A 25,229-nucleotide genomic window follows, 5' to 3' on the forward strand; every position below is an offset into this window, starting at 1 on the left:
CAAGTTAATCTCTATCTAATCTGTTCAGACCCTTCATGATTTTGAACACCTCTATCAAATCTCCTCTCAATATTCTCTACTCTGAGGAGAACAACCCCAGTTTCTCCATTCTATGCATGTATCCGAATCCGTCATCCCTGGAATCACTCTAGCAAATCTCTTCTGTACCCTCTATAAGGCCGTCACATATTTCCTAAAGTGCGATGCCCAGAACTGAAGACAATCCTCCAGTTGTGGCCGAACCAGTGTTTTATAAAGTTTCATCATATCCTCCTTGCTTTTGAACTCTATGCTTCTATTTATAAAGCGCAGGATCCTGTATGATTTCTTAACCGATTTCTCAACCTGCCCTGTCATCTTCAATGATCTGTGCACATATACCCCCAGATCTCACTGTCCGATGAAATGCAGCCAAATTTGATCGTCCACATTTAAGAATAACTTTGGTAACATCAGTGATTCACTTAATATTGAACTTTCCTGTCTCCCTCCACCCACCCCCTGCAGGTACTGACTGTCGCTGAGGGACGGCCTCCACAAAGATAGGATGCCTTCTTGGCCCTTCACCCCAAGGGCCTGAACTTGTGTCTCAGAAAGGAGACTCGGTGTTAGCACCTACCGCACTTTCCACCAGGGGGCACTGCTGACCAGGAGTGATCGAGTGAGAGGGGGCGAGATGGGGAGAGAGAAAGACAGATGGAGGGAGAGAGACAGAGACAGAGCGAAAGAGAGAGAGAGAGACGGAGAGAGAGACAGAGAGGGAGAGATAGATAGAGACGGAAAGAGAAAACCCGACAGAGAGACAGAGAGGGGGATAGAGACAGAGAGAGAAAGAGAGAGAGATAATGAGAGACAGAGAGGGGGTGAGAGAGGCAGATCGAGGGTGAGGAAGATACAGAAAGGGAAAGACAAACACACAGGCACACATGGAGTCAGAGAGACAGAGATATAGACAGAGAGTCAGAGATAGAGATAGATTTGGAGACAGATACAAAGATGGAGAGGGAGAGATACAGATAGAGTGACAGATAGACAGACAGTGAGAGAGAGGCCGTACAGGGAGAGAACGAGAGAGGAAAGACAGACAGAGAGAGAAGGGCACACACGCAAAGAGTGACAGAGACAGAGAGTGAGAAAAATAGTGAGAGAGAGGGGGAGACAGAGAGAGGGAGAGAGAGAGAGAGAGAAAGAGATAGAGACAGAGTCTTATGGAGGGTCAGAGACGTAGAGAGAGACAGAGTTCAAGGACATAGAGAGAGACGGAGTGAGAGAGACAGAGAGAGAGAGAGAAGGAGTTGTAGAAAGAGATTGAGAAAGGGTGAGGCAGAGAGATAGAGAGAGACAGAGAGAGGCAGAAAGGGAGAGAGAGAGAGGAAACAAATCTGTAATGATGAACAAAAACAAAGAGAGAGAGTGAGAGAAAGGCAGATAGAGAGACAACGAGCGAGAGAGAGAGAGAGAGAGAGAGAGATAGATAGCGAGAGATAACGAGAAAGGGAGCGAGAGACAGAGTAGAGAGTGGGAAGAGGGGGAGTCAGTGAGAGAGAGAAAGACAAGAGGGGAGACAGAGAGAGAGAGAGACAGAGATAACCACACAGGGAACGATATGGAGAGACAGAGGAAGAGTGTGTGGGAAAGAAAAATATAGACAAAGAGAGATAATGAGCGAGAAACATAGAAACATAGGAAATAGGATCAACGGTAGGCCATTCGGCCCTTCGGGCTTGCGCCGCCATTCAAAATGATCATGGCAGATTAATTAACTCAGTACCCTTTTCCGCGTTTTCCCCATATCCCTTGTTCCATTTAGGATTAATAAATATATCTATCTCCTTCTTGAATATATGTAATGAATTGGCCTACACTGCCTCCTGTGGTAGAGAATTCCACAGGTTCACCACCGACTGAGTGAAGAAATTTCTCCTCATCTCGGTTCTAAATGGCATACTCCATATCCTGAGACTGTGACCCCTGGTTCTGGACTCCCCAGCATCCGGGATCAATCTCCCTGCATCTAGTCTGGCTGGTCCTGTTAGAATTTTATATGTTTCGATGAGATCACCTCTCATTCTTCTAAACTCGAGTGAATATAGGCTTAGTCGACCCAATCTCTCACGCGTCAATCCTGCCATCCCAGGAATCAGTCTGGTAAAGCTTCGTTGCACTTCCTCCATGGCAAGGACATCCTTCCTCAGATAAGGAGACCAAAACTGCACACAATGCTCCAGATGTGGTCTCACCAAGGCCCTGTATGACTGCAGTAAGACATCCCTGGTCCTGTAGTCAAATCCTCTTGCAATGAAGGCCGACATACGATTTGACTTCCTAACTGCTTGCTGCACCTGAATGCTCGCTTTCAGCGAATCGTGTGCAAGGACACCCAGGTCTCGTTGCACCTCCCCTTTTCCCAATCTATCACCATTCAGGTAATAATCTGCTTTTCTGTTTTTATAAGGAGCTATGAACCTGTACTCCTAGATCTCTTTGTTCAATAACTGTCTCCAACGCCCTCCCATTAACGGAGTAGGTCATGGCCCGATTCGATCTACCAAAATGCATAACCTCACATTTATCGAAATTAAACTCCATCTGCCATTCATCGGCCCACTGGCCCAATTTATCAACATCCCGTTGCAATCCTAGATAACCTTCTTCACTGTCCACAATGTCACCAACCTTGGTGTCATCGGCAAACTTACCAACCATACCTCCTAAATTCTCATCCAAATCACCAATATAAATTACAAATAAAAGCGGACCCAGCACCGATCCCTGAGGCACACCGCTGGTCATGGTCCTCCAGTCCGAAAAACAACCCCACACAACCAGCCTCTGTCTCCTATCGTCAATCCAATTTTGTATCCAATTGGCTACCTCACCTTGGATCCCGTGAGATTTAAACTTATGTAACAACCTACCATGCGGTACCTTGTCAAAGTCTTTGCAAAAGTCCATGTAGACCATGTCTACTGCATAGCCCTCATCTATCTTCTTGGTTACCCCTTCAAAAAACTCAATCAAATTCGTGAGACATGATTTTCCACTCACAAAACCATGCTGACTGTTCCTAATCAGTCCCTGCCTCTCCAAATGCCCGTAGATCCTGTCTCTCAGAATACCCTCAAACAACTTACCCACTACAGATGTCAGGCTCACCGGTCTGTAGTCCCCAGGCTTTTCCCTGCCGCCCTTCTTAAACAAAGGCACAACATTTGCTACCCTCCAATCTTCAGGCACCTCACCTGTAGCTGTCGATTATTCAAATATCTCTGCTAGGGGAAGCGTAATTTCCACCCTAACCTCCCATAACGTCCTGGGATACATTTCATCAGGTCCCGCAGATTTATCTACCTTGATGCGCGTTAAGACTTCTAGCACCTCCCTCTCTGTAATATGTACACTCCTCAAGACATCACTATTTTTTTCCCCAAGTTCCCTAACATCCATGCCTTTCTCAACCGTAAATACCGATGTGAAATATTCATTTAGGATCTCACCCATCTCTTGTGGTTCTGCACATAGATGGCCTTGTTGATCCTTAAGAGGCCCTACTCTCTCCCTAGTTACTCTTTTGCCCTTTATGTATTTGTAGAAGCTCTTTGGATTCTCCTTTGCCTTATCTGCCAAAGCAATCTCATGTCCCCTTTTTGCCCTCCTGATTTCTCTCTTCACTCTACTCCGGCAATCTTTATACTCTTCAAGGTATCCACTTGATCCCAGCTGCCTGTGCATGTCATATGCCTCCGTCTTCTTTTTGACTAGGGCCTCAACCTTGCCTTGCCACCTATAAAGATTTATGTATGTTCACACCCTGGTCGCTCCAGTCCTGCACCCACTTAATTTATATTGCCTCGCCTTATTCTCCCTTTCAAAATGCATCACTTCACAATTAAATGTTAGCTGCGTGAATTTATACATATTTACAGGTTGTTTCTTTGAGTTTGTCCCTGTCTATATGATAGTTGTGTGATTCTGCAAATACTGACATGTTGTTTCTCTGATTGTGTTTATCTATATCTGATAGTTGTGTGAGTTTATACATATTTACAGGGTGTTTCTATGAGACTGTTAAAGTTTACAGTTTTATTCTGCGAGACTGCAAAAGTTTCGAATGGGTTTCATTGAGTGTTCAGATGTTTCCAGGGTATTTATCTCATATGTTAATATTTTATACGTTTCCCTTTGATTCCTTGGTGTCAATCCTTTGCTCCTTTTATTTTTCCATCCCCTCTGTAAACACCATAATATGTTTGGCTGGGTAATGTCACTCTTTAGAAACACGTTGTTGTTGTATTGTTCTGGTTTAAGGCCTGAGTCGGGAGCAGCTCATCGTTCCATCGCCGGGATCCTTGCTTGATGAGATTCTGCTAGTTTTGGAAAAGTTATTTGTCGTGAAATTTCTACCCTGATGGCTTGGGATGGAATAAAACAGAGAACCAGGTTCTGCGATCCAGCTTTTTTCTGCAGTTATTCCTTGCTTTTCTCTGTTATTATCTCGTATTTGTTCCTCCGCTTTAGCTCAATACAGGAGGAGGAACTCCGCTCTATCTGTTTTCTCCTCGGTATTTTATGGGCAGATGAAATATTTCGCATTCGCTTACCTTCAATTTAAAAATGTGGATTATCTGTTAAGCTATGTTCTAATGTACAAAAGTGTTATGCTGACAACAAGTCTGTTTGTTAAATGACTGTGATTAATGTCAGTTGCAATGACGCTTAATTATGTGACTTGGGGATTTCTCCCTGCTTTAAATAAGGAGCTCCCTTCGCCGTTTCAACTCATACAGTCAGTTCATTGCTTTCAGCAAAAAAGCCATCAGCCACTCTCACAGAATTAAAATCATGGATTTGCCGATGGATTTTCAATACCTTTTCCATCAACTTCGGACACTAAAAGTATTTAAGGATATGCAGAAGATTTACTATCCCCTCCTCGCTGCTGCTGGTGTTCCTCGTAAGTTTCTACGTCCAGTTATTAATTCAATAAACCATATTTAACTGTAATATTATTCTTGCTGTTTACCTTGGGACATTCAGTTTTTAATGCCATTCTGTGTTTTAATTTTTTGTGTCTTTGTTAACATATTGATTGATCAATATACTGGCATATCTTTGCTGCTATTGGTGTGGCGGGTAAATCTCTATATCAAGTTGTGAATTCTGAAAATTATGCTTAACTGTCTTTCTCTCCTTGTCATTTCCCAATCTATCCAGGCTTCTGTCGGCTATTGATACTGCACGTGATACCGTGTTTCCAAGATTCAAATATTCTGATTCAAACTTCAGCAATGATATTGGACGAGTCTATTTTTTGAACAACTTTCAGTCTGCTATCTACACTGAACGTTTCTAACAGAGCAGACGAATGTGCTCATGGTTTAGGACACTTTCCACCTTCTGCTCTCTATGGTTACTTGCACAGAGTCACAGGAGCAAATCCTGGCACATCACAAACACGCCTTTAAATGTCTGATAAATATCCGCTCATGGTTCAATTCCAGTCATAGTTTCAAAATAGGCACATCACCGGAGGAGGACATTCGGTCCATCGTGCCTGTGCTGGCTCTTCAAAAGAGTTATCCAAATAGTACCATTCCCCTGCTCTTTCCCATAGCGCTGTATTTTTTTCCCTTCAAGTGTTTGTCTAATACCCTTTTGAAAGTTACTGTTGAATTGCCTTCAGCCATCCTTTCAAGCAGTGAATCACAGATCATTACAACTCGCTGGGTGAAAAAAATGTTTCCTCATGTCGCCTCTGGCTGTTCTACCGATCACCTTAAATCTGTGACCTCTGGTTACCGATAAGGAAACAGTTTGTCCTTTTTGACTCTTCCAAATGCGTTGATGATTTTGAACAGTCAGTGTCTCATTTCCTAACATCTCCAGTTCTTTATTAGTGTCAAGGTTTCTGCCGGTTAGAATATGATTACAAGTGTAATTTACATTCTCACAAAATGTTCATTCAGTTACATTGCTATATATTTATTTCCCATCTTTGTTTTGAAATTACAGTTGAAACGTACGCCCGTCTGGCACAGTTGAGTGAATCTCTCAGTGAGTCCCAGAGTGACCCTCTATTGTCTTCTTCTGTACTTTAGGAGAAGCGATCTCAGCTGATGGGAACTGAAGTACTGAGGATAAGGAAAAAAGTTGACAACCCCTCGTCTATTTTTCTATTCACGGTTTCCAAACAATGGTGAAAAAAGTACCAGGACAAACCTCTCCCAATTATATTCGGATACTTTACAAAATCAATCACCGACCACATTGCCTATGGGATAATTCGTCTGATTTCGACACTAATCAATGCAATTAATGGAACATTACATGGTCAATGATATCACACTATTTGAAGTCACAGCCCATTCTTACTGATGTTATTGTGATGTTATTTGGAAAATCTTCCTTTCACTGAGCTGCAATTTGTGTATTTCAACAAAAATGTAGAAAACTCAATCTTTAAAACACTTTTTGCGCCGAGTTATTTTTACAACTGCAGTGCACTTGTATTTATTATCTTAAAATTTACATGAGTGCATTTTAAATACAATTACTTGTATTTATTGGATGTCAAGGTTGCATTTTCTGCAATTTACTGTTGCTTTCATTTCAGTTCTCAATATAATGAAACCGCATTAATATTCTAACCAGGAGCAGGAACCCAAGTGGCATTTTCCCCTTCCCTAATACAGGGCACAGAAGCGGATCGCATCGCTCCAAATGTTGACTGATCCCGGGACACGAAGGATTCCTGAGAGGTTCTGGTGTTTCAGTCCCTGTGACCACGGGTGGTGTTTTTATCTGCTGGGCTGTCGGCAGCTGTCATTTAATCTCTCATTGATCATACACCTGTTACTTTCATCATGTATTTATTCCCATTTATTTATTCTGTTCACCGATTATTTTTACAATAAACCCTCTCGTCAGTTCCAAAGGAAATGGAATTAGATTCTATTATTGAATGTTCGTAATGAGTTGCAGATTTCACTCTGAACTCCTTCAAACTGCTTTTTTGTTCACAGCCTGATGTATAATTTCCCTGTTAATTTGCCTTCCTTACAGTTAACTTAGTAACGATTGTGATCCTGTCTCGGGGAAAGTGCGGTCTCTCCAAATGTGTCACTCGCTACCTGGTGTCCATGGCAGCGGCGGATCTACTGATCGTTATCATCGATCTGATATTCAGGCAGATTCCGATTGTTTATTCCGAACAATTTCTTTTTCTATTGTACATTCCCGTGTGTAATATCCACGCCGTCCTGCTTTATGCAGCTACAGACTGTTCTGTCTGGTTCACAGTCACTTTCACCTTTGATCGATTTGTGGCCATTTGTTGCCAAAAGCTGAAAACTAAATATTGTACCGAGAAAACGGCGGCTGTGGTTCTAGGAACAGTGACTGTGCTGAGCTGTTTCAAGGACATCACCTGGTACTTTATGTATACGGGTAAATATAAACTTGATAATGATCCGTGGTTTTGCTCCGTTACACCCGGAGTTACTGATTCACAATTGTGGACAGCAATCGAACTCCTTCATTATATTCTCACCCCGTTTGTCCCGTTTGTTCTGATTCTGCTGCTCAATGCTTTAATCGTCAAATACATTTTAGTGGCAAACAGAGCCCGCAGGAGACTCCGGGGCCACGACAGTGGGGAGAGTGCGAGTGACCCAGAGATGGTGAGCCGAAGGAAATCCATCATTTTACTGTTTGTTATCTCGGGGAATTTCATCCTGTTATGGGCAATGCTTATGATGCAATCTGTATGGAACCGTATGATTTATGTTCTTGGTGTTTTTTCAGCTCTTCCTAGATTTGTACAAGAAACAGGATTTATGCTGCAACTTCTTAGTTGTAGCACAAACACTTTTATTTATGCAGTTACCCAAACTAAATTCAGAGACCAGTTGAAAAATGTGGTGAATTATCCCTTCACTGTAATTGTTAAATTCATTAAATAACGGGTTGAGACGCAGGTTTTTCTGAATAGAACTCAACTCTATTTAATATTGTGTCCAATCCACTCTACCCCGGTTTCATCCCAGAGTGGCCAATGATCTGGAGAGAGGGAGTCTCAAATTTAAACCAGGCCATTAAAAAAATCTGCCTGCGCACAATCTAAGGTGACTTGTCGGAGGAACGAGAACGAGTACAATCCCAGAGTTCGTCCAGCAAACACTTACATTCCCAGAGTTCGTCTAGTAAACACTTATATTCCCAGGGATCGTCTAGTAAACACTTACATTCCCAGTGGTCGTCCAGTAAACACTTACATTCCCAGGGATTGTCCAGTATACATTTACATTCCCAGAGTTAGTCCAGTGAACACGTACAATCCCAGGGGTCGTCCGGTAGACACTTACATTCTCAGAGATCATGCAGTAAATAATTGCATTCCCAGGGACAATCCAGTCAACACTTACATTCCCGGGGACCATCCACTAAACACCTATATTCCCAGGGGCCCTCTGATAAACACTTACATTCCCAGGGAGAATCCGGTAAAAACTTACATTCCCAGGGAGAATCCGTTAAACACTTACATTCCCAGTGAGAATCCGTTAAACACTTACATTCCCAGGGATAATCCGTTAAACACTTAAATTCACAGCGACCAACCAGCAAATATTTCAATTCCCGCAGACCATCCGATAAACACTTGCATTTGCAGCGAGCATGTGATAAAACATTATTATTCCCAGGGATTTTCCGGTAAACACGTCAGTTTCCAGGAACTATCCGATTAACTGTTACATTCCAAGGGGCCATCCATTAAATACTGAAATGCCTAGGGATCATCCAGTAAAGGCTTACATTCCCAGTGACCATCCGGTAATTAAGGACCGTCCCACGCACCATCCGGTAAACACTTGCATTCACAGTGAGCATGCGATAAACACTTATATTCCCAGGGATTTTCCGGTAAACACGTCAATTCCCGGAGATCATCCGATAAACTCTTATATTGCTAGGGACCATCCAATAAACTTATATTCCCAGTGACTATCCAGTAAACACTCACATTCCCAGTGACCATAAAGTAATCGCTAACATTCCCAGTGACCATACGATAATCACTGATATTCCCAGGGAGCATCTGGTATTCACTTAAATTCTCAGGGACCATCTGGTAATCATTAACATTCTCAGGGAGCATCTGGTAAACACTTCAAATCCCAGGGACCATCCGGTAAACACTTCAAGGGACCAGAAACCATCCGGTAAAAAAACTTACATTCCCGGGGATCATCCGGAAAACACTTACATTTCCGCGGACCATCCAGCAAACAGTTATATTCCCAAGGACCATCCTGTAAACACTTAGATTCCCAAGGACCATCCTGTGAACATTTAGATTACGAGCGACCATCCAGTAAACAATTGCATTCCCGTTGATCATCCAGTTAACCCTTAAATTCCCAGAGACCATTCGGTATTCACATTCCTTCCCAGAGACCATTCGGTCAGCACATCCCTTCCCAGAGACAATTCGGTAAACACATCCCTTCCCAGGGGCCATACTGTAATTAATTACATTTCCAGGCACCATCCAATAAACACTTATGATCCGAGGGACAAGCTGGCAAACACCTAAATTCCACGGGACCATCCCAGAAACACTTTCATTCCCAAGGACATTTAAATTTCCAGGGACCAGCCGGCAAACTCTTACATTCTAAGGGACCATCCCTTGAACAATAACCTTCCCGGGGACCATCCGACAAACATTTACATTTCCAGGGACCATCCGTGCATTACTTACATTTCCAAAAGACATAGGGTAAACATTTACGATTCACATAACCTTCCGGTAAACAAGAACATTCCAAGGGGCCATCGGTAAACACTTACATTCCGAGGGGCCAGCCAGTAAACACTTAACATCCAAGGGACCATCCAGTAAAAACTTAGATTCCCAGCCACCATCCGGTCAGCACTTACATTCCCAGCGGCCATCCGGTAAACACTGCCATCCCCATGGACCACCCGGTCAACACTTATATTCCGAGGGACCGTCCGGGAAATATTTACATTCCTAGGGACCGTCCGGTAAATATTTACATTCCTAGGGACCGTCCGGTCAACACTTACATTCCTAGAGACCGTCCGGTAAATATTTACATTCCGAGGGACCATTCGGTAAAAAAAAATGACAATTCCCAGGGACCACCCGTAAACACTCAAATTCTCAGGCACATTCCGGTAAACACTTCAGTTTCCAGGTCCCATCTGGTAAACACATTCTCAGGGGCACCCGGTAAACACTTTCATTCCCAGGAACCATCCGGCGCCTACAAACCTTGGACCTGCTTTAGCTCCCGCCCCATTCACACACTGGTCACCGGCACCTACAGTCCCGGGATCACCTCTACCTCCCGCCCCATTCACACACTGGTCACCGGCACCTACATTCCCGGGATCTCCTCTACCTCCCGCCCCATTCACACACTGGTCACCGGCACCTCCAGTCCCGGGATCTCCTCTACCTCCCGCCCCATTCACACACTGGTCACTGGCACCTGCAGTCCCGGGATCTCCTCTACATCTCGCCCCATTCACACATTGGTCACCGGCCCCTACAGTTCCTGGATCTCCTCTTCTTCCTGCCCCAATGACAGACTGTTCACCGGCACTTACAGTCCCGGGATCTCCTGTACCTCCCGCCCCATTAACACACTGGTCACCGGCACCTACAGTCCCGTGATCTCCTGTACCTCCCGCCCCATTAACACACTGGTCAAAGGCAACGACAGTCCCGGGATCTCCCCCACGTGACGCCCCAATAACACACTGGTCACCGGCACCTGCAGTCCCGGGATCTCCCCCACCTGACGCCCCATTAACACACTGGTCACCTGCACCAACAGTCCCGGGATCTCCCCCACCTGACGCCCCATTAACACACTGGTCACCTGCACCAACATTCCCGGGATCCCCTTTACCTCCCGCCCCATCAACACACTGGTCACCGGCAGCAACAGTCCCGGGATCCCCTTAACCTCCCGCCCCATTCACACACTGGTCACCGGCAATTACAATCCTGGGCCCTCCTCCACCTCACGCTCCATTAACACACAGGTCAACGGCACTTCATTTTTTTTAATTTCCCTGTATATTTCATTTACTTGTAATTTCTCCAATATGATCAAACATTTGGTGAAATTAGTAGCCTCCTATTATTTTACAACTTATAACTGCATGAGATGTAAACATTCACAAACGCTGTAAATTGAGTTCAGAGTTAGCATCAGGTTATAAATGTTTCATTGATTGCTGGATACACAGTCTTTGCAGCACCGCGGTCTGAGCACATTGCGGATGCCCTAACTATCATCTTTCAAAGTTCTCCAGATTCAGGAACTGTCCCTCTGAATTGGAAAATTGCACATGTCACTCCGCTTTTTAAGAAAGGAGAGAGAGGGAAACCGGGGAATTATAGACCAGTTAGCCTAGCATCTGTTGTGGGGAAATTGCTGTAGTCTATAATTAATGATAGCGTGACTGAACACCTCGAGAATTTCAGTTAATCATGGAGAGCCAGCATGGATTTATGAAAGGTATGTCCTGCCTGACAAACCTGATTGAATTTTTTGAAGAGGTGACTAAAGTAGTGGACCGGGGAATGTCAATGGATGTTATTTATATGGAATTCCAGAAGGCATTTAATAAGGTCCCACATAAGAGACTGTTAGCTAAGTTAGAAGCCCATAGAATCGAGGGAAAAGTACGGGCTTGGTTCGGAAATTGGCTGAGCGAAAGGCGACAGAGAGTAGAGATAATGGGAAGGTACTCACATTGGCAAGATGTGACTAGTGGAGTGCCGCAGGGGTCTGTCTTGGGGCCTCAATTATTCACAATATTTATTAACGACTTAGATGAAGGTTTAGAACGTCTCATATCTAAATTTGCCGAAGACACAAAGATTGGTGGCATTGTAAGCAGTGTAGATGAAAACATAACATAACAAAGCGATATTGATAGATTTGCTGAATGTGCAAAACTGTGGCAAATGGAATTCAATGTAGACAAATGTTAGGTCATCCACTTTGGATCAAAAAAGAAGAGAACAGGGTACTTTCTAAATGTTAAAAAAAATAAAAACAGTGGATGTCCAAAGGGACTTAGGGGTTCAGTTACATAGATCATTGAAGTGTCATGAACAGGGGCAGAAAATAATCAAGAAGGCAAATGGAATGTTGGCCTTTATATCTAGAGGACTGGAGTACAAGGGGGCAGAAGTTATGCTGCAGCGATATAAAACCCTGGTTAGACCGCACCTGGAGTACTGCGAGCAGTTCTGGGCACCGCACCTTCGGAAGGACATATTGGCCTTGGAGGCATTGCAGCGTCGGATTACTGGAATGATACCCGGACTTCAAGGGTTAAGTTACGAGGAGAGATTACACAAATTGGGGTTGTATTCCCTACAGTTTCGAAGGTTAAGGCGTGATCTGATCGACTTTTATTGGATGTTAAGGGGAACGGATAGGGTGGATGTAGATAAACTATTTCCGCTGGTTGGGGATTCTCGGAGGAGGGGGTGACAGTCTAAAAATTAGAGCCAGACCTTTTCGGAGTGAGATTACAAAACATTTCTACAAACAAAGGGTGCTAGAACTTTGGAACACTCTTCTGCAAAACGGCAATTGGTACCAACTCAATTGCTAAATTTAAAAGTGAGATAGATAGTTTTTTGGCAACCAACTCTATTAAGGGATATGGGCCAAAGGCAGGTATATGGAGCTTGATCACAGATCAGCCATGACCTTATCAAATGGCGGAGCAGGCACGTGGGGCTGAATGATCTCCTCCTGTTCCTATGTTCCTAAAAATTAAAGCCTGGATTTCAGGATTGAAGTTCGGAAACACTTCCTCACGCAAAGGGTTGTTAAATTTTGGAACTTTCACAAACGGCAGTTGATGCTTGTTCGATTGTTCATTTTAAATCTGAGAGTGAGAGAATTTTTTTTAACCAAAGGTTAGAACGGATATGGGATTAAGGCGGGCATATCGAGATGGGTCACAGAACAGCCATGGTCTCATTGAATGGCGGAACAGGCCCGAGTGGTTAAATGGCCGAATCCTATTCCTTTCTTCCTATGTTCCTGTGTTCATTTTTAAAAGGATAGAATTGTAAATGAAGGAAGTTGTTTTAAACTTGAATAAAACCTTTGTTAGACCACGCTTGTAGTACTGTGAACAGTTCTTGTATCCATATTATAAAATGGATATCGAGGCAATGGAGAAGTTGCAAAACATATTTACTTGGATGATACCGGAAATGAGAGTTTATACCTATTCAGAAAGATTGAACAGGCTGAGGCTCTTTTATCTTCAAAGGACAAGACTGAATGTGACCGAAAGTAGTCTTTATGATCATGAAAGTGCTTGGTAGGGTAGACGAACAGAAGATGTTTCCCCTTGCGGGGGAGACCTGAAATCGGGGCCATCAACATAAGATAGTCACCAATAAACCCAGTAGGGAATTCCGGAGAAACATCTTTACCCTGGGAGTGGTTAGAATGTGGAACTCGCTACCACAAGGAACAATTGAGTCGAGTAGCAAATACGTATTTAAGGCGAAGCTGAATTAACACACGATGGAGAAAGGAATATAAGGATATGTTGATGGGGTCAGATGAAGAAGGGTCGAGCTCGTGTGGATCATAAACACAGGTTTGGACATGTTGGGCCGAATGTCCTGTTTCTGCACTGTACATCCTGTCTAATTCCATGTAATTCAGCGACTAGAGAGGCTTGTAACAAAAGCAGAGATGTTTTACTGGGAGACTTTAATTTTCTTTTAGATTGGGAAGAGCCGAGTAGATCAATTCAGACAGGAAGTTAATTTCTTGAGTGCATTCAAGATAGCTTTCTATAGCCAAATGTTATCGCACCAACAATAGGCCAGGCCATACTAGATTAATAATGAATAAAGAGCCAGACATACTTGAAAATCCAACAGTAAGTGAACATTTTTCTGTCAGTGGTCATAATATGATCGAATTCAATATTAGGATTGAAACGGAGAAACGTAACAGTTACTAAGGTTCTTAATTATGGTAAGGTAACTTAAATTAAATGAGACAGGGACTGACGCTGGTGGGAATCCCGCATGCAATTAAAGCCAGCGGGATGCCACTTGACAGTATTTATTTCGCTTGTTCAGTTCATTAACTGACCTGATTAAGGGACTGTGTGTGATTTTGGAGAAACATGGGACTGTTTCACACACTGGGGGAAACAGTCCTCGTTGAACTGGACGTGTTGCAGCCGTCAGCCTGTGGCAGCTGCAAAGGTCCATTTAACAGGTGGGGGTGGGGGGAGACCCTCAGCCATTGCAGGAGGCCGCTCTGTCACTTGGGACAAAGTGTGGCCTCCACCACCCCACTCCTGACGGTCAAAGTCACCAACCTGCACACTCACCCCGGGGTCCGGAGACATGTGTCTACCTTGCGCACCCCCTCAGATGTACATATTGCGGATGGGGGCCGTCGTAGCTGCAGTCATGACCCCCTCGGAGGGGGAACAGCATCACCAGCCTCGCCATCCATGCCGTCCACCTCTGACACGTGGAGCTCCACAACAGAGTGCTGTGACACATCCACCTGTACAGCAGGAGGGAGGACGACCGCAGAGAGAGACGCGTTGCAGAGGGCACTACCCTCACCACAGGGTCCACAGACCGAGGCGCAGCTCCCCGGACCTCTCCGAGCAGCAGTGCACACGGAGGCGCAGATTCACTCGACATGTAGTCGTGGAGATCTGCAGCCTATTTCATGCCGAGCTGCTCCTGGCTGGCCCCAGCACCATCTGCTTACCTGTCGCTGCCAAAGTCACCACTGCCCTCCACAACTTCTCCTCCGCATCCTTCCAGGGTGCAGCCGGGTACACCGCCGATGTCTCTCAGTCGTCTGCGCAGAAGAGCCCTGCAAATACACCTGCACCTACTCTGCAGTAACACAATGGGTGGATTCAGTGGTGGGTCCTCATACTGATACCCAGGAGCGGGCAATATCGGACACAACAGACAGGATTCGCGGAGACATGGCAGTGGTGGTGCCAATATAATGTGTGATGATTGTTGCTCTGAAATTCAATATAGGTAACACCCATGGCAAACCCTCAGACATCCTTGTGCACCCCCTTCATGCTCACGACACGTTTGCCTTACGCTGCCTACTGCACATATGTGATGCATGCCCTGTGGCTACAGCACAGGTGGTGGCAGGTTGAGTGAGGCTGGCCGTGAGGGAGATGCACGACAGGGTGAGTATGGGATAGAGCCATGAGATTGTATGAGGATTGGGTTGCGTGTTAGTGGCGGGGTGAGTACTGGCGAGGTGAGTAGATGCAGGTAAGATGAGGATGGGGTTTGAGTGTGTATGAGGGGTGATGTGACAGAGTAGTCTTGGCGCAGCCGAAGGAGATGTGGGGTGGGGGCAGTGTTGTTGCAGACGGAGTGTAGGTGAAAGACTACGTGTTCTCACAGCGGCTGAACTACTGCGGTCATTGGAGCGCCTCCTGCACTTTATGCAGGTGGGCGATATGTTGGTGGCGCTGGTGACCCCCTCTGCCACCTCGAGCCAGGCCTTCTTGGTGGCAGAGGCAGGCCGCTTCCTCCCGCCCGCCGGGTGGAAGATCTCTGTCCACCCCTCCTCCTCACCCCATCTGATGATACCTGGGGTGAGGCATCATTAAACTGGGAGCAGCCTTCCCCCTGGGCTGCTCCATGCTGTAATTTGTTCCATTGGTTGCGGCATCTGTCAGTGGAGGACTGCCCCTTCAACTCGAGAGCTTCCAGCTGACAGATTGTACTGCGCATGCGCAGCCTTCCCGACGCGCAGACCAGCAGCGCGGACCCCGGAGGAGCAGGTAAGTGATTCCAACTGGTGCATTGCCTGCTACGATCGTGCGGGCAACCCACTAATTTCACCGGGCGCGGAGGCCACGCACCCGAAACCCAACCCGCCGGAAACCCGCAGGCCTGCTAAAATCAGGCCCGAACCGTCTGAAAGGATGGCTGATCGGCTGTGGGTGGCAGCGAAATTTTGCCGTGGCTGCATGGTTCAATTGCCAGCAGTTCGTTGGTCTACGGGTGTAAATCTCGTTTTGGGGCTTTCATTGATTGATAGGTGAGAAATCCGCGTTTCGAATCCCAGCCAAACCTACCTATGCTTTTGTTCTTAGTCAAAAATCATCAAATCGCTTCTCTCAGAGTTGTGGATTGCAGAAGCGCCATTTTCCGAGAAAGAACTGGAACAAAATGTTGCCCCTCAGAGAAAGAGAGTGAGAAGGCAGGAGAGAAGCAGAGAGGCTGAAGTCTGTGACTTTTCTCAGTCATTTCTTGCTGCCTTATACTTCATTTCCCCTTATTGTCCAATTGCAAGTGGCTGCGGCGCGATTAATGACGAAAATAGAGAGAATGCGCGATCGCCGTTGACGGCAAAGGTGGGCTGAGCGACGAAAACAACTTTGTTTATTTAATCGAGCCTTTCGGAGGAGCGGCGCAAATGTTCTAGAAATTATGGGCAAATCACCACATCCCGTATCTCACTTGCTACAACATTTTCCTCTCGAAAGTGGCGCACGACGTGAATGCATCATTATGGCTCGAGGTTCCAGCAATTGCACGATTGTTATGATAGTGAAATAATTCTGGTCCAACAAAAGTTCGAACTTGTTCCACTCCTGGTTCCAACAGTCTTCTCTGTCCTTGCTCTGTCCACTTATCCCAGTTATTCACACAGAAAATGAGGCAGGTCCAGTATTGGAATAACTTGGTGAAGGAGAAAATCTGTCTCCTTCACCCGGAGAGAACCAGCGTCGAACAGGGAACCAAACCAAATGGTGGCTGAGCACAAGCCCGGAGATCTCAGTGAATCAGCCGTCGGTGACATTAACCTCCCGATCAAGTCAATAAACACCAGCCAGTTGTTTCTATCTCTCTGCCTGGTGCTGAATCCAGATATAAACGGTGGTCCCAGGGGCAATTGGTGAAAGCAGAGGGAAACCGATCAGGGAGAAAACAGTGTTGGCGACCGAGACCAGACCGGGATCCCGAGCCACACGGGCTGGATCCAATCACTGAGCAGCTCATCGCTTCAACCACCTTCGCGCTTCACTCTCGGATCAGTTTCACCAAAACCGCTTCCTGTTTCTGGGTCAAATTCAATCTGATCGAGGGGATCAAAAACCAAAATCGAACTCATATTTCTCCAGTAGCGTCGTCGGCAAGATCTTATTCCAGATCCTATTCCTGAGTCTTGGAACACGAATCCCTAACTCGACAGCACGGGATGCAAGGACAATTTTGATTTAATAGCAAGAACTGAGGGTTTTCAATCAAGTCCCGAGGGCCAGATTTACTGCAGCGCTCACTGAAACCTCTGTGGGGAAACACCGTGGGATTTCTAGGATTCCTCAGAACATTAAGGACCCGGATTTCAGTGAACACTCGGGAATATGCTCCCAATATTTCTCAGTGACTTGGATGAAGGAATAGAGAGTTTTATATCCAAGTTAGCAGATGACAGTAAGATCGGAGGCACAGTTACCTGTGTGGATGGGATCAGGAAGTTACAAAGGGACAGAGACAGATTAAGTGACTCGTAAAACTGTGTTAAATTGAGTTCAATGCTGGGAAGTGTGAGGTAATTCACTTTGGATCCAATCAATCGGAAAATGTTCTAAATGTCGAGAGATTAGGAACAGTGGAGGAGCAAAGGGATTTGTGTGTCCATGTACACAAATCACTAAAAACTCGTGGACAATGCAAAAGGTAATCAAAAAGGCTAAAGGGATGTTGGACTTTATCTTAAGGGGACTGGAATATAAAGAGGAGGAAGTTATGCTTCAGTTGTATCGAGCCTTGGTCAGACTACATCTGTGGGACTGCATTCAGTTCTGGGCACCGCCCCTCAGGAAGGATATATTGGCCTTGGACGGGGTGCAGCGCAGATTCACCAGAATCATACCTGGTCTTAAAGGGTTAAATCATAAGCACAGGTTGCAAAAACTTGGATTGTATTCCCTTCAGTTTGAAAGGTTGATCTGATTGAGGTATTTAAAATGATGAAACGATTCGGAAGAGTAGATACGGAGAAGTTATTTCCTCTGGTGGTGGGGGTGGGGTGGGGCGGGACATAAAATTAGAGCTCGGATTTTCACTGGTGAACATACAGACGGCAATGTAGTTTCTCATCTAATATATTCGTCAAAGTCTTACTTGATAATGCAAGTCACACATTGAAAACGATGTTGGTAAAGAAGGCCTGACAGTGATCGATAGTGTACAACATGAATTTCGATGGACAGGGCAGAATTTCAAAGTTTCCAGATGACACGAAACAGAAAAACATGTACAGACTTGGTGGAAATCTAATAACTGGACTGATTCAAGATTGTTGAAATGTTTTGAAATTAGATTTCTTCCTGATGGATAAAGTTAACCCTTTATGTTCCAACTCCCTTATCATTTGTTATTCCCATTAATCTTTCATTCGCTGTAAACCCCAGGGGCAGCAAGGAAGGACAAAAAGACTTCTCTCCGATCTGCCCTCCCTACTCGACCATTATTCGATTAGGGCAGGTGAATAATTCCAATTATCCCTCTCCATTTAAACAAAATGTAAACAATCCAGAGACACAGACTTAAAACACTGGTGTCGGATTGATAATAATAGCATTCAAACCCGTTTTGATTGTACAAAACTTATGTCGGTCATATCAAAAGTTCAAGACAATAACGACGCGGATGGGAATCGGACCCATACGAACACAGCACAATAGATCAGCCGATCATTTCTGAATCCAAACAGTTGAAATAAAGTCACTTTCACACTATGTCCTGACCGTGCACCCAGATCGACAATATTGAAAATGCAGAGTCAGCTTCTGTAAGCAAAGGAATTTACATATTTCCGTTCCATTCGGTCAGTTGCTGTGAGAAACGGTCGTTGCAAAACAGATGTGGTGCACGTTAGAACAAATGTAAAAACGACCGCGGCAGGACTCGAACCTGCAATCTTCTGATAACATCATCAATTAATGCCGAAGTCAGACGCCTTATCCATTAGGCCACGCGAACGCTGTTGGAGTTTTTCACCAAATGATCTTAAACCCGTGCCGGGGGTGGTTAAGACTCTGCTTGTATCTTTCTCTTACTTTCACTTTGTTGATGTTGTTAATTTATTGTTTTCTGTCTTGCAGCAAGTTGGCTCGACTGTTTCCGACTAATCAGGAAAATAAGAACTGAACTCCAGCTGGGTCTCCGAGAAACCTCCAATCAGAATAAACAATGTTCAAATCTTTGATCGAAATGTTTCTCCTCCAAAGCGAACCTCTTTCCTACTCAGTCTGCAAAATAGAGAGAAGGAAAATAAAAGAAAAGACAAATCATTAAATTAAAAATGTACACGGAGAACAACTCCGAGCGGAGAATGTGAACAGAATTTACTATCCAAGCCCGACGGGTCGAGCGGCCTCATCCTGTCCTGTAAAATACGAACAATCCCCAATTCTGCTGGGTGAGATCATTATTTTCTGCTTTTCGTTTTTTGGTAAATATAAACGCGGACAGGTTCCCGCACCATGGGGTAAACGGGTCAGATCCAGACCTGGCGCTCAGTGTTAATGTTAATATTGAGCACGGGATTCTATCCGTGTAATAATAAAATCGCGGGTTTCTTGCTATATATTCGACACATCCCCTTGCTGTGTGTTTAATCAGGGCAGGGAATGTTTTGCTGGTTTAGTGATAGTCATTTTTCAGGAAATTAGTAAACTCTTCTCAAAACATGAGATTTCCAGTTTCTATTTCGCTGAATGGAGTTGAGGTGCAGATCAGCGATGAGCTGCTGTGACTCCGCCGCGCCGGTTTAACCGGAATTAGACGTTTCAGTGAAGTGAAGTGAACCGCCTCAATCCGGTTTATTTCATTATTTATAACATTGTTTATTTTGAGTGACAGATTGATCGAAAATTCATTGAGAGTTCAGTTGTCAGTTTTCTGGTCAGTTGGAATCTGAAGAAAATAAAAAATAAAGAAAGAAAATACATGAAAAATGTCAAAACTCGAACTGATACAATCACCTTGTCTTCACCTTTTAATGTGATGACTTCTTCCTGGAGCCCATTCAATATTTATCCCTTCAGCCACATCACTATAATATTTTATCCGGTCATTGTTACATCGCTGTTTTTAGGGCCTTGCTGTGCGCAAATTGGCTGCCTCGTTTCCGACATGTGAGCAGTGACTACAATTCAAAAAGTGCTTCATTGTCTGTGAAGCGCTTTTCGACGTCTGAGTGGTGAAGAGCGCTATCTAAATGCAATCTTTCTTCCTGTGGCCCTTGTGCCAGGTGCCATAATGAAATCTGAACGGAGATCAAACATCGCACACGCAAAACACAGACGCAGGGTCCATTCCTATGTTTGCACACTGATGAGTTATGTTGAAACATTGAATAAAAGTTGTACGCAACTGAATCCCTCATCCTCCAATCTGCACGCCAAACCTCACCAATCTGCCGATCTGAGTTGGTACCAGGCCTGGAGAGTGCATCCACCAAGGTTCTCTGCTGATGCTGAGAGACCTTACTGCAAGAGGCGGACAGAAGGAGGGACATCCTATATCCGCAGAGTTTGGGGTGGGGGCGGGGTGGGGGGGGATGCGGGGCGCTAGAGGCGGCATCAATCCAAAAGGCTGCGGGAGGCAGCCGGGGACGAATTTATTGCCAGGGGAACAGCAACATGGACTTGGATGCAGTGCAGGAAGAAGTTCAATACTTTGAGAATGAGTCGTCAAGGTGAGTTATGTCAACTCTCAAGTGACGTCTCCTACCACCTGCAACACGCACGATACCCTCCAATCCGCCACATACGAACAAACTCTTCCCATCAGTGCTCAACTCTTTTAACCAGAGACTTCCTCTCACCCTTACACATTCCCACTGTTGCAAGCCGCACACCCATAACTCGCAGGTCACACACACTGGCAGCTATTCAACCATGAGAGGCACATCACACAGGCACACAATCCGAAGATGGCGCATAACAGGAGGCCGCAAGTGGAAGTGACATTTAGCCCGTCAAGTCTGTTCCACCTTTCAGTGAGATCATGCTTGACCTGTGACCTCACTCCATATCACCGTCTTTGCCACATATCCACAAATAACCTCAGTTCACAGAAATCTATCAATCACAGATTTAACATTCACAAGTGAGCTAGCATCAACTGCCGACTGCAGAAGAGCGTTCCAAACGTCCCCCAAACTTTCCGTGTCGATGCCGAGGTTTTGTGGATGCAACACACCAGGAGAAAAGAAAATGTCTCAAGATGTTGTCCAGATTGAGGCTGAAAATGAATTTATCCCAATTCACGCGATGTCATGAATGCAGAATGAAAATGCTCCTGCATTGGGCTGTAATCGAACCCCAACTTCTTGTGTGGCAGGTAAGAACTCGACCAATTTTACACCAAAGTCCAAGCAGCAGTTGGTTTCATGTGTTCACATGGAAATCTGTCTGAGAGAACATACAATCTTACAGGCCAAAAATGAGGCTGTTTGATGACAGTACCAATGCTCGGTGGCGCAATCAGTTAGCGTGCGGTATTTATATAACAGGATCAGGCTCAATCAATGCTGAGGTTATGAGCTCGAGCAGTTAAATATTTTGCATCTGAATATTTCCACCGGAGTTCAAGGTACAGCTGGTCTGTTCAATGAACCATTTCCTTCTTAGTGTTCTTCTGTGGGAACTTCAGGTGCTCTGGCCGGACGTATTGCAACAGCAGCTGTGATTTTAGTTGTTAATCGGCGGGAGAGTGGGCGATTGGCGACAGCATGAAATGGGAAAGGAGGCGCAACGAGATCTTTAAGTCTAAACAACCGAACACACAATTTTTCTTTTCGTGAAACAGGCATTCTTCTGTTTGAAGTGTCGTATTGGAATATGGGGATCGGGCGGGAAATAGATTCGAGGTCGAAAATCAGCCATGATCTTATTAAATGACGGAGTAGGCTTGAGGGGCCGTAAGGCCTACTCCTGCTTTTATTTCTTATCTTCTGATGGAACAGCTGACCCGCTCCTCGTTGCTTGGCTGTTTGTTTTGCAATATCCCGTCCCGCCTATCCGCTCGATCCAATTTGTTGCTCCAACTTTCACATTGAACTTGTTTCACTTCCTGGTCATGTGATAAAAATAGCGGATTGCAGAAGGTTCATTGCGCGCAGGATCATCAACGGTGGAAGGAAAGAAAGCAGCTCTTTTGCGTCGCCACCAATGAAGAAACGCTCACTTTTGCTTTATTTTTCATGGTTCTCTCTTAGAATGAATATTGGGGAAAGTGAAGCGAACTTCAGTGACTGTAAAATGACCAGGGGTTCTGGCTGCACAGGATGAAATTGGCGACATCGGCATCTGAGAGGCTGAAATGGTTCACATTGTTCCCGAGTTTCGCTAAGAGGCAGCACGGATTGATTTGTAGCGCTGAATGTCGCCGCATTCTACCGCCCACGGAGATGATGCTGGAAGTGTCTGCACGGAGTGGGTGGCGGTTAAAAAGTATCTAATTTATTCGAACAAAGTTATCAGATCAGCGCAACTAAACTCGGTGTTAACCATCCAATTGACAAGCTGCAGATAACTGCACCAATCCAAACATTTCCAGATAACTATGGAAAAGACTCAGATTGAAGCAGTTTATACACTAATCAATATCCGTACAAACAAAGGACGGGTGGTGTGAACGGGCAATCAGTGGCCTTTCAAACTGATCATCTACTGTCCGAATGTTTCTGGTAAAAATGGTGATCAGAGAAGATCAAAGCCCTTTTCTGAGAATGCTCACCAAAGGTCAACAAATCGCAGGCATCGTCTCTCCCGCAGTTGATGCTCCAGTGGGCTGGCAGAACTTGACAACTGTTCTAAAATTGCTCGCATGAACAGGGACTTTGAACCCTGGACTCTCAAATCAATTTTTAACTTAAAGGTCTGATGCTCTACCGACTGAGCTGTCCAGGCTCGTGGTTATAGCTGTTTCCATCATTCAGATTCATGGTCGGTCTCTGAATTATCCCTTGTGGCCGTCGACCTCGGGTGAGGATCCGATTTATAAAATTCTCAGTAACATATTGAGAAGAATCTGATGTAAGAAACATGGAGAGGAAACTCGTGAGTTTACAATTCTTCTTGTTTGTGCCAAATGTCCTGTCATTCGTTCGCAGCAATAAAAAAAAACACTTTACCCAATGGCTCAAAAGCTAAACTTGTCCCACACGGGATCTGGAAAAGTTCTCTCGACCTGTCAGCGGATCAACAACTGAAAGCGAAATAATTCCACCCGTTGCTCAGTGACTCCGGGAAACACATTTACCTTCCGAATTTTCCTACACGACACTTCAACCAGAAGAATGTCTGTTTCACGAAAAGAAGAATTGTGTGTTCGGTTCTTTAGATTTAAAGATCTCGTGCCGCCTCCTTTCCCATTTCATGCTGTCGTCAATCGCCCCCTCTCCCGCCAATTAACAAATAAACTGACACCTGCTATTGCATTACAGCCGGCCAGAGGACCGTAAATGCCCACATGAAAACACGAAGAAAGAGATGCTTCATGGAACATTCTCGCTGTCCCTTGAACTCGGGTGGAAATGTTCAGAAGCAAAAGATTAAACTGCTCCAGGTGAGGCTCGAACTCACAACCTCGGCATTTCTCGAGCCTAATACTGTTATATAAGTACCGCGCGCTAACCGATTGCGCCATTGGAGCCGCACATATTTAAAGCGCCCAGCTAACAACCGCATTTGCGGCCGGTGAGACAGTCTGTTCTTCCAGTTTGTTTCCAAGTGCAGCCAACTGCCGTTCGGCCATTGATGTTTTCGTGGTCAAATTCTTGCCTGCCACACAGGAAGCTGGGGTTCGATTACCGCCAAATGCAAGAGCATTTTCATTCGGTATTCATGACACCGCGTGAATTGGGATAAATTCATATCCAGCTTCAATCTGCACAACATCTTGAGACATGTTCCTTTCTCCATTTGTGTTGCGGTGACGAAACCTCGGCATTCTATCCTCTGGAGCTGAAACAGGTCTAGAATTAAGTCAATCCTGCCTTCTGCATCGCTGAAACGATGTGAGAAACAAATGAGTGAATTTTCACCAAAAGTGGAGAAATAACACTGCTCGATTGGGATTTGAACTTGCGACCTGTCGCATATATAATCAGCAAAACCGCCTGCAGTGAGAATTATTCCCCTCGACATACCAACCGCCACGAATAGGGCCGTGCAGCCAGTGCACAATTCGCAACCACCCACAGCCGACCACCCAGCCTTGCAGACCACTTCTGACCATCCAATCGCGTTTTCTATTCCGATGTACAGCAATGTCAAGTTGAGCACTGACTATTTCAAGTCACCAATATCAGGCTCTCTTTATCACATTCGTTTTGAATGTACCACTTACATTATAAAGTAAAACTTTGCAGAATTTATTGCTCTAAAGCGACATTGTCATCTGTCTCGCCATCCGCAGGTTGTACACTGTACCATAAGTATAATAAAAATGCTATTTTTTCACTGTGAGGGCGAAGAGCGATACGTGTGGAGACATTAGCTCCGAATTCATCAGCTTTGTTGCACCTTTGCTTTTCCTACCGTCTCAGTCTTTCTTTCTTTACCCTTCTCTGTTGGTTTTGCAGGTTCGATCAAACTTGGCCGTTCAAGGCAGCCTGAGAAGTCCATCAGGGGAAAATACAAAGAGTCAAGAGACTGAAACAGGGAGAGATAGAGAGATTAAAGTACAGGAAAAAAGAGTGTAAATGTCAACTTGTGTGAATTAGCAGAATATAAGTTGGAGCTGGGAATAATTCCTTCATGTATTTTCAAATCTTGCAAGAGACCATCGGGCGCCCAATCCAAATTGTCCATGTCGCCGAGTATCTCTCCTCGAGTTGGAAAATTGATCATTTAGTTTGAACTCAAACAGCTGCGATGGAAGGAAAATGCGAAAATTCCTAGGAAAACCCCATTAGATTACAAGTCCCACGGCTTAACCATTCAGCCATTGCTGTACGAGTGTACATTAGAATTCGTACGGTTATCACAGGCGATCTGGCAAACTGTAAATTCTTTCAGACAGGTGTCCAAAGCGACATATGTAATTTGTTGCCGTTCAGGCATTGGTGGTTAAGCAGGAAAAATCTCGCTAATTTTGCAAGTTAGTT

At 44.9% G+C, this 25,229-nt stretch overlaps 2 non-coding genes across 2 annotated transcripts; both read right to left on the reverse strand.

Annotated features, from left to right (window-relative positions):
- Positions 1–19,000: 19,000 nt before the first annotated feature.
- trnar-ucg (transfer RNA arginine (anticodon UCG)) lies at positions 19,001–19,090 on the reverse strand. Its single transcript is given in 2 exon segments — positions 19,001–19,036; positions 19,054–19,090. It is a non-coding gene; the product is annotated as a tRNA-Arg (tRNA).
- A 4,588-nt stretch (positions 19,091–23,678) lies between these two features.
- Positions 23,679–23,773, reverse strand: trnai-uau (transfer RNA isoleucine (anticodon UAU)). Its single transcript has 2 exons — positions 23,736–23,773; positions 23,679–23,714 (listed from the first exon to the last, which is right to left on the reverse strand). It is a non-coding gene; the product is annotated as a tRNA-Ile (tRNA).
- Between the last annotated feature and the right edge of the window lie 1,456 nt (positions 23,774–25,229).

Source organism: Heptranchias perlo, unplaced genomic scaffold, assembly GCF_035084215.1.
Source record: "Heptranchias perlo isolate sHepPer1 unplaced genomic scaffold, sHepPer1.hap1 HAP1_SCAFFOLD_54, whole genome shotgun sequence".
Classification (NCBI taxonomy): Eukaryota; Metazoa; Chordata; class Chondrichthyes; order Hexanchiformes; family Hexanchidae; genus Heptranchias; species Heptranchias perlo.